The sequence below is a fragment of the Lissotriton vulgaris genome, unplaced genomic scaffold (genome assembly GCF_964263255.1).
Source record: "Lissotriton vulgaris unplaced genomic scaffold, aLisVul1.2 SCAFFOLD_355, whole genome shotgun sequence".
Lineage (NCBI taxonomy): Eukaryota > Metazoa > Chordata > Amphibia > Caudata > Salamandridae > Lissotriton > Lissotriton vulgaris.
This window is the reverse complement of record NW_028251757.1, coordinates 348,595-358,200: the sequence shown is the minus strand read 5'-3', so window position 1 is coordinate 358,200 and position 9,606 is coordinate 348,595.

Here is a 9,606-nt window from a genome sequence, read left to right as displayed (position 1 = left end):
TTAGAGCAGCTTTGGGGATTTGTTGGGTAAACAAAGGATATAGAGGAGTGGAAGGAGTAAGGGAAGGAAGGAAATCAAAAGTAGGAAGGGTAGATAAATGAGATAAGATGGCGGAGGTAATAATGTCATATTCTTTGCGAAAATGGACAGGTAAATCAAACATGGTTTGCATTACAGAAAATGAAATAATGGAGGAATCAGAGAAAAATTGGTATACAAATATAATATCCTTTTCTTTCCAATACTTGAAATAAAAAGATTTACCCTTATACTTAAGATATTTGTTTTACCACACACTAGATGAGAGAAAACATTGTAAGGGGGATGAATCTTTCGAGAATACAGTGTGCAGCAGAGTATGTGAGTATTTCAGTACAGGGTGGTTCGGCAGATATGAACAATTTGACTTAATTAATTAAGCCACAGCACTGGTTTCCTTCTCAAGGAGAAAGTTTCTCTTTGATTATCCACGTTGTGTAATTATTACCTTGTTTAGTGATTGTGGCAAAAGATTGGTCGCAATATTTGTCATCATTTCTTAGGTGCAAGATTGAGCATATAAAAAATCAGAACCAATATGAAAGAACAATGAGAGAGAGATGGAGAGGAAAAATGGTTCAGATACAGTATGAAAAGGAAGAAAACGGAAGAAAGAAAGTAAGAGAAGAAAAGAAAAGAAAAGAAAAGAAAAGAAAAGAAAAAAGAGGGGAAGAGAGAGAGAAGAAGGGAAGGTTAGGGAGGGGGATGAGAAGATAAGAAGGTAGAGAAAGGCAGCCAGATAAGATCGGATTTAATTTTTAAAGGGACAGAAGAAGAAGAAGCAATTGCAATTCTATGTTCATCACATATAAAATTCCACCATGTATGAACAGACAGTTTAGTGTTATCCTTCCAACATGACAAAAAAATTACTTTGAAAGCAGTTGCAATGAAAAGATCAAATAATTTAGCATTATATGAATGTAAGTCTAAAACATCAGATAGGGAACCTAAAAAAACGTGCAACGATGAGAATGGTTCAGAAAAATGAAAAATACGCATGCAATAATCCCATATTGAGCTCCAAAAAGCAAGAACAGAGGGGCAATCAAACAAGAGGTGTTTGAGTGTGCCGGGGTGAGAGGAACAGGACCAACAAAGGGGAGAGGAAGAGGAGGAGAATTTTGATATGCTAACAGGGGTAATAGGAGCTCTATGGTATATAAAAAAAAGTGATTGAGTAATTCGAGCTGAAATCGAAGTCTTAAACAATTTACACCATAAGTGATCCCAAACATCAACAGATAACGAGAAAGATAAATCAGTTTCCCAAACAGTTTCAGTAATGGTTTTAGGTCTAAGAACAACATTATCTAATAACAGTTTATAAATTAGAGCAGCTTTGGGGATTTGTTGGGTAAACAAAGGATATAGAGGAGTGGAAGGAGTAAGGGAAGGAAGGAAATCAAAAGTAGGAAGGGTAGATAAATGAGATAAGATGGCGGAGGTAATAATGTCATATTCTTTGCGAAAATGGACAGGTAAATCAAACATGGTTTGCATTACAGAAAATGAAATAATGGAGGAATCAGAGAAAAATTGGTATACAAATATAATATCCTTTTCTTTCCAATACTTGAAATAAAAAGATTTACCCTTATACTTAAGATATTTGTTGTACCACACACTAGATGAGAGAAAACATTGTAAGGGGGATGAATCTTTCGAGAATACAGTGTGCAGCAGAGTATGTGAGTATTTCAGTACAGGGTGGTTCGACAGATATGAACAATTTGACTTAATTAATTAAGCCACGGCACTGGTTTCCTTCTCAAGGAGAAAGTTTCTCTTTGATTATCCACGTTGTGTAATTATTAACTTGTTTAGTGATTGTGGCAAAAGATTGGTCGCAATATTTGTCATCATTTCTTAGGTGCAAGATTGAGCAGTCTAACATAACACTTGCCTTGATGCTCGGACAAACTGTAACAGTTGTAAACTGCAAACATAATGTAATACACAATGTCAACAATGATCCATCAGGTCCAAGGCAAAATGTAGAAGTGACAGCATGAATGAACTTGATAAAAGTGATAACATGTAACAGCATGTCCATTAAGGGTTGTTTCAATTTTGATCTGATGCAGGAGATGAAATACTTTAGATATGTTTAGAATTTTTGGGGATACTGTTACTTGTGTAAATCCCCTGCTGTCTCAAGCACATGTTAAAGTATACAGAAAAGTGATAAATGGAATGCTTGAATTAATCTCAGCCACTGGTAATCATTTGGGCCGCATCCCAGTACATCACCTCAGTTTGAACCCAGCCTTCTACAAATCATTTCTTGCCCCTGATCTGCTAGGAATCGTCCAGACTGAACTGCAAGGCCAAGTCCTTCACTGAAACATAAGACAAGCATGTGTAATTAAGTGCATTGCAGCATCAGCCAGCTGTTGTCCCTTCAGCACCTCAGTGGCTACTGGCATATGGAATGCAGCAGGAATGCCCACTCTTCTGGACAAGTGTGACCAAACACCTGGTTACCCCTCCCTGTGGACTCAACTGGGAAGATCCTAAAGAAAAAGTTATACTCTTCTTTATATTTACCATTAAAAAGGATGGCCACTTTGTTTAGGGTAGTGTGGCTCTTTGATCATCTTTATATAGCATTGAAGCAGGTACAATGTATGCATTGAAAAGAGCCCAAATATTAAGGGATTATGGATACACATTTAAGTTAAAATTCAACAGAAGGAGGTATGTTGTGGATCTGGACACTTAGGGGGTGATTATGATAGCAGGTAGATCACCACAGCCCGGCAGGCGGTGGCGATCCACCTGCCATCACAACCTCATTTACCCACACCATATTACCATGGTGGGGGTACCAAGGCAAACGGAAAGTCCGTCTGCCGCTTTTCCGCCGGTCGGCAATCGGAACCGGCAGAGCTGGAGCATAATATGGTGGCGCTGCCTGGAAGGCACCGCCATCCATATTATGATGCCTACTTGTAAAGGTTTTTTCATGGCGGCGATGCCGCCATGCAAAAGATGGCAGGCATATGCTTTGGGGCCTCGTTGAAGGCCCCCAGGTGGGGTGGGGGTGCACTTGGGGGGTATCTATGGTACCCCTCTTCATTGCCATGCACAAGGTGGCAGTCACCGCGCGGTGCCTGCCACATTGTGCATGGCAATGTCAAAGATAAGATAAGGAATGCGATTGACAGAGTGGCGGTCGTATCCTAATTGGCAGTGCGGGACTGCCGCACTGCTGGCGGCTAGTCCCAGCACCACTAGGGTGGCAGGCGGACCTAATGGGTTTAAATTGTATATTTCCTTTTGAAGTTCTTTCATCTCAAAATTGATTCATATCAGCCTGCACAGCCCGCGGACCACGTTGAGGGAGCTGATCCAGAAAAAAAAGTCCCCTGGTCTTGTTGCGCCTTTCCCAGGCATCCTAGGCGTGAGCAGATGCCTGAAATAATGTGGCAGAGATTTGAGACACTTGTTGGTACCATGTTAAACCCTATCTTATTAAAACTATCTCAGATAGAAGAAAAACTAGCTGTACTAGAACATCAGGCCACAGAAAATAGTCGTGCTCTGGACGCTGTAGTAATGAGGGTTGGGAAAACAATGGACAGACAGCCCCTAATAATCCAGGAGAGGTCTGGATCCCATTCTAGTATAATGCTAAAAAAATCCTACCCCGAAATGACAAATAGGGACCTAGACCTAGGAGATGATCAGGAGGGCTCAATACCAACTCCAAATACAGCACTAAGCCCAATTACCCCGAAGGTTTGCAGTAACACCAGGTTTTTAGTGCCTAATAAACCAATTGAGACAGCTGATAACAGAACCCAATATCTGGGGTATGCTGAAGCAGGACGAGGGGGGGAAAATAACATACAGATAGGCCCAGGCCTGGGCAGTCACAAAGAAAGGAGTCGCCGTTTGACTCGTCAGCCAAATGACGCACAGATCCTACACTTACCCCCAGCAGCTGCGCCCCTGGTCTTAATTCTTGGGAATGTGCCATTGTTGCAGAAGGGGCAGTCTAAATCTACATCCCAACTAATGTCCAAGACACTCCACTGGGTAACCCAAAATCTGGAACGAGGGGGGTTTCAGGCAGGAATATTGCAAGCCAGATGATTATGATGAGAAGAGTACCTTGGGTGGGCCCATCAAGGAAAGAATTATCGGGTGATTGTGTGGTCTTAAATTTTAGAAGCAAATCTGTTGTTGGTTTTCTCAATGAGAAATTGGGTAATGACCACATTAAAAATTCCTGTATCGTTGCCCTACGTCTAGGCGTTTTTTTTACAAACCTCCCACTCTATTGAGACCAATGGCCCACCCACTGCCCAAGGAAGGACATTGGTAGGGGTACCCCCTGGGGTAGTAAAGAGACCGGGGATTGGAGGGACACAAACAGATATGCTCCCCTTTCTGATCTTGATAATTGCGATTGACTAAACACACCACATAACTGCCCACAGCTGTGTAATGAAAGGCGATATCCCCCCAACGAGGACAAAAGCGCGAGCCTATTAGTATTGCACCCTACGCAACAGGAAACTAAAAGAAATGTTATCAATATAGCCTCATGGAATGTGGCTGGTATCTTACACAAGATGACTGATACAGACTGGTTAAAGATATGGCAGGATCAGGAAATAGTTATTTCCAGGAAACATGGGCTACAGAACCAGTTTTCATAAATGGTTATTGATCCTTTAAGACTCAGGCAACCCCATCTATATCAGGAAGGGCAAAGGGGGGCATTTTGACTCTTATTATGAATGACATACCAATAAAAGTAAAGACAAATCTACAGCCCAACCTAAATTTAAACGCTTTGATTCTGAGGATATATGTTATGTTATGTTATGTTATTAAAATTTCTATAGCGCACAGCTGCCCCAGCAAAGGGGCGTCCTGGCGCTTTGACAGATGCTGTAACATAACACACAAAAGAAATTAGCTAGAAACTGGAAAGAGGAAAGTTTTAATCGCCTGCCTGAAGGCGAACATATCCTCAAGAGCTCGAATGTGAACTGGGAGCGAGTTCCATAGGCCTGCCGCTAGCACCCTGAAAGAACGGCCACCCATCCTGCTCAACCTAAAGCGTGGACAGACAGCCAGATGAAGCCCCTCAGATCTTAAAGATCTCGACGGCACATAGGGCGTGAGTAGAGTGACCAGTGCCGGTGGCGAAGAAGTTTTCAAAATTTTGAAGGCCAGACACAGCGCCTTAAACATGATTCGCTGTCTGACCGGGAGCCAATGCAAGGCCGTGATGGTACCAGACACTGAACAGTGTCTGGGAAGGCCCACAATGGCTCGTGCCGCGGCGTTTTGTACTCTTTGGAGCCTAGAGGCCTCCGCTTGATTCACCCCTAACAACAATGAACTGCCGTAGTCCAGCCTAGATAGTATTGAGGCCTGAACTACAAGCTGTCTGGTAGGGGGATCAAAGTACTTCAAGACTGGCCTAATACCACGCAATATTCCGTAGCACGTGGCAGCCACCTTCTTGGTGTGGTCCCTGAAGGTGAGCGCCGAATCCACCCAGACTCCTAGATTTCTCACTCCAGCCACTGGAATAGGAGTGACACCAAGCTCTGACGGCCACCACTGGTTACCCCATAGCTCAGCGTGCTTCCCTAGAACCAATACCTCCGTTTTGGTGGCATTCAACTGGAGGCAGTTGGTGCGAAGCCAGCTGGCTACTGCCAAGAGACCCGCACGGAATCTCGGAGCTGCTACCTCGGGGTCTCCGCTAAGTGTCACCGCTAGCTGTGTGTCGTCCGCATATGAGGCCATCGTAAGACCCCACTGTTTGACGACACCAGCCAACGGTTTCACATAGAGGTTAAATATTGTAGGGCTCAACGAAGATCCCTGTGGAACCCCCATCTTCAGGGGGTAAGTGGTGGATTGGCCAGGTGGTATAGCCACTTTAAAAGTACGGTCAGCCAGAAAGGACCGAAACCATTGGAGAGCGACATCAGTCACTCCCGCCTCCTGTAAGCGCTGGATAAGTATTTGGTGGGACACTGTATCGAAGGCAGCGCTTAGATCTAATAATATAAGCGCTGCAGTATGACCTGAGTCAAGTACCTGGCGAAGGTGTTCCAAGATGTAGAGTAGTGCCGTCTCGGTACTGTGTCCTGACCGGAAGCCGTTCTGGCTGGGGTCCAAAATCTGGTTGCAAGCCAGATGCTCAGACAGAACCGAGTTGACGTGCGCTTCTGTTACTTTGGCGATCCAAGGCAACAGGGAGATAGGTCGGTAGTTTTCTGACAGTCGGGGGTCAGGGTTAGCTTTTTTTAATATGGGAGTAACCACTGCCTGCTTCCAAGCCGCGGGTACAGTTCCAGAAGACAAAGACATATTAATGACATCCAGTATGGGGTTACGACACAGCGGGGAAAGTGTATTAATGAAGGCAGGCTTTAACGGGTCCGCCGGGGAGCCTGATTTGACCCTGAGGCTGAGTCTGTCAAAGACCTCAACCGACAGTTCAGGTAAGATAGCCAGAGGCTCATGATCCGATGTATCAGAGACAGTGGCTTCTCGATCCTGGTGGAGTGTGTCGAACCCGTGATATATTTTTTCCACTTTCTCCACAAAAAAAGAGGCCAATTTATCACAGTGTGAGTCTGTGCAAATCGCCTCTGATGAGGATCTGTTTTTCATAAGGTCCTTCAGTACCTTGAAAATCAGTTTAGAGCGGTTAGTACTGGTGGCAAATTCCTGGGCGTAGAATGCAGCTCTAGCTCTGCAAATAGCTCTGTGGTAAAGTTTCAACTCAGTGAAATACCGGATTTTCAGAGCAGGGTCATATGATCGTCTCCATTCCCTCTCTGTTTTACGGCAGGATTTTTTCAGTTCTGCCAGAGACTCGTTATACCAGGGACTAGGTGTTTTTGTCCGGCCTTTCGCCCATCGTAAAGGTATCAGAGAGTCCAAGGCATCGGTGATCCACATGCAGAACTGTTGGTAGCCTTGTTCCACATTAGTGAAATTGTTCAGAGGTTTCCGCTCTAATGTACCGTAGAACTCTTCCAGCGTAAGTTTATGCCACGGCCTTTTAAGGGTTAGCCTTTCCCTGGATATAAAAGGCTTGTCATGGACCGGGCAGAGCGCTTCTACTAGTAGATGATCAGTCCACCCTATCCTCCTTTGATCTGACACCCTTAACCCGTCAAGTGTGGAAAAGAAGGGGTCAAGGATATGGCCTCCAGCATGGGTTGGACGGGTGACAAGCTGAGTAAGTTGGAGAGCTTCCAAGTCGGCCAGCAGGGAGCTCACAGTAGTGGATGACCCATTATCAAAATGGATGTTAAGGTCACCCAAGATGTTAAAGTTGGCGCAGCCCAATGCTATAGGACTGACCATATCGGCCAATGCGGATCTGAATACCGAGTCATTGCCGGGGGGGCGGTAGACCAGCAGCCCGCTGAAGGTGAACTGATGGGAGAAGGCGACTTTAAAAATAGCGCTTTCACATGCGGGTAGTCCTGATGGCTTCCATTCTGCTGGGAAGCAGGATTTGACAGCCATAGCGATGCCACCACCTCTTGTGGTCCTATTAGAGGTGAAGATGGTGTAGTTCTGGGGGAATGCCAGGTTCAATATGGCAGAGTCAGAGTCCTGAAGCCAGGTTTCTGTCATTAAGAAAACATCGGGATCCTCTTTATCTATCAGGTCATAGATGGACAGGTGGTGCTTTACAAGAGATCTCACGTTAAGGCACCAAATACGGAGATCTCGCGATACAGCACGAGGCCGTGTGACAGGGACGACGTTTTCCAAGGATCGTATTTTGGTTGGGCTCTTAAGAGACCAGCCTTCGCAGGCGCAGCTGTAAGGGCCAGCTAAAGGGTCCACAGACTTACACGCAGAGCCACTGGACGAATGACCTATGGCCAACAGCTCTGACCGTGTGTAAGATATCATACCTGGCAGCGCAGCAACACGGCGCTGAGATAGCAAATAAGACTGAGCCTGCCCTGCCTCGCGCTGCCTCGACGCGGACGAGCGCAGACGGGCAGGACTCAGGCACGACTCCGGCTAAGCGACGGCGTCCACATCTGCGCGTCCCGCTGCGCGGGAGGGGGGAGCTTTAAATAGGCTCTCCAATCGTGGCGCGAGCGCGAGGACGCTCCAAGATGGCGCCTAAAGCTACACTTACTGCCCAATCCAAAATGGCGCCCACAGTGAGCCACCCCCGGGATCCAGGCCCGCCAAAACGGCAGTGCGGGAGACAATTATGTGCAGAATGGGGACGGGGGCAAGATCCTGTTAAAACCAGGGGAAAAGTGCTACAAATGAAAATAAGCAAAAGACAAAATCGGGTAAGTTAAAACAAGCGCGCTAGCAGTAGCGCTGGCAACAGCAGTGAATGCGCGATAAAATCAGCATCTGTCAAGACCTGACATGAGTCAGGGTCCGCCTTAAATAGGCTCTCCAATCGTGGCGCGAGCGCGAGGACGCTCCAAGATGGCGCCTAAAGCTACACTTACTGCCCAATCCAAAATGGCGCCCACAGTGAGCCACCCCCGGGATCCAGGCCCGCCAAAACGGCAGTGCGGGAGACAATTATGTGCAGAATGGGGACGGGGGCAAGACCCTGTTAAAACCAGGGGAAAAGTGCTACAAATGAAAATAAGCAAAAGACAAAATCGGGTAAGTTAAAACAAGCGCGCTAGCAGTAGTGCTGGCAACAGCAGTGAATGCGCGATAAAATCAGCATCTGTCAAGACCTGACATGAGTCAGGGTCCGCCTTAAATAGGCTCTCCAATCGTGGCGCGAGCGCGAGGACGCTCCAAGATGGCGCCTAAAGCTACACTTACTGCCCAATCCAAAATGGCGCCCACAGTGAGCCACCCCCGGGATCCAGGCCCGCCAAAACGGCAGTGCGGGAGACAATTATGTGCAGAATGGGGACGGGGGCAAGACCCTGTTAAAACCAGGGGAAAAGTGCTACAAATGAAAATAAGCAAAAGACAAAATCGGGTAAGTTAAAACAAGCGCGCTAGCAGTAGCGCTGGCAACAGCAGTGAATGCGCGATAAAATCAGCATCTGTCAAGACCTGACATGAGTCAGGGTCCGCCTTAAATAGGCTCTCCAATCGTGGCGCGAGCGCGAGGACGCTCCAAGATGGCGCCTAAAGCTACACTTACTGCCCAATCCAAAATGGCGCCCACAGTGAGCCACCCCCGGGATCCAGGCCCGCCAAAACGGCAGTGCGGGAGACAATTATGTGCAGAATGGGGACGGGGGCAAGACCCTGTTAAAACCAGGGGAAAAGTGCTACAAATGAAAATAAGCAAAAGACAAAATCGGGTAAGTTAAAACAAGCGCGCTAGCAGTAGCGCTGGCAACAGCAGTGAATGCGCGATAAAATCAGCATCTGTCAGGAAGGGGTATGGGTCCTGATAAACGTCTATGATAATATATTCGTCCCAATGATGCACACAATTGTGGGGGAAGTTGAAAAATGATTTCAGAAATTGTAACTAAGAATAAGAACCCTAACATTGACATTGTATGGTTAGGTGATTTTAATATACACCTTTGCAATGATAAAAATCTGCCAGTGTGCGAC